Source organism: Gavialis gangeticus, unplaced genomic scaffold, assembly GCF_001723915.1.
Source record: "Gavialis gangeticus isolate Ggan-Ray unplaced genomic scaffold, GavGan_comp1, whole genome shotgun sequence".
NCBI classification, from domain to species: Eukaryota; Metazoa; Chordata; order Crocodylia; family Gavialidae; genus Gavialis; species Gavialis gangeticus.
The window spans coordinates 807,658-808,506 of record NW_017728991.1 but is presented as its reverse complement, the minus strand read 5'-3'; the positions used below and the strand labels follow the sequence as shown (position 1 = coordinate 808,506).

Here is an 849-nt window from a genome sequence, read left to right as displayed (position 1 = left end):
AGAGATAGCCACTGCTCACCCACAGGAAAGGGCAGCATGTCCCCAAGACCTCAGGAAGTCTACAGATCACAGAAGGGGCTATCAGTACATCAGGTTCATATTTTCCCTTCCAAGGCATCCTGACCTTTAATGGTTTAACATTTAACCAGAAAAGTTTAGATACCAGAAATCACATCCCAGAGGTTTTCTGCTAACTGCAATGTTACCCAACACAAGCTAGAGAAACACCAGTGTAATATCTGGTACTATGCCTAGCGGATTCAGCCAAGAGAATATGATCTGCCCCGACAGGTGAAAGTGCTTGAGAATCTAACAGTTCATTTTCCACCTTTTAAACACTCAGCTCATATTACTCTGGGAAGAATAAACTGTCTATATATTCCCTGGACCTTACAGAAAAGAGAGTAAAGCCTTCCACACACCTATCAGCCACTGGATAACTTCACAAAACATTTATGGCGCACTCTGCCCACACCATAAACCCAAGGACCCAACAGCTCCATTTCAAGGACCTTACTAATTTAGGACCTTACTAATTCCACTTCCTTCCTAACAAAAGCACTGCTTTTGTAGGAACTATTTAAAACCATGGTTCATGAACTTTTTCTGTACCAGGACCCATTTGTACACATGGATGGGCAGATAATTAGAGGTGCACTGATACAGACTTACGTAACAGCTGTACACAGCTCTCCAAGTGGATCAGAAAGTGGATCGGTATGGGCCGATACGCCTCCTTAAAAATCGGCTATCAGTATCAACTCCCAAAATCTCTATCGGTGCACCACTATAAATCATGTAAGTTGAAAGCAACCCCCTGGCCCTGCACCCAGTGTGGGGGCAGGGGGC

The 849-nt window shown here is 44.3% G+C and overlaps 1 long non-coding RNA gene across 1 annotated transcript in view; it reads left to right on the top strand.

Moving 5' to 3' along the window:
• LOC109296073 overlaps nucleotides 1-596 on the top strand; it is an 8,700-nt gene extending 8,104 nt beyond the window's left edge. The window contains exon 3 of the long non-coding RNA XR_002096883.1: nucleotides 183-596. This is a non-coding gene — a long non-coding RNA (uncharacterized LOC109296073). The remainder of the gene's footprint in view (nucleotides 1-182) is intronic.
• Nucleotides 597-849: the final 253 nt, after the last annotated feature.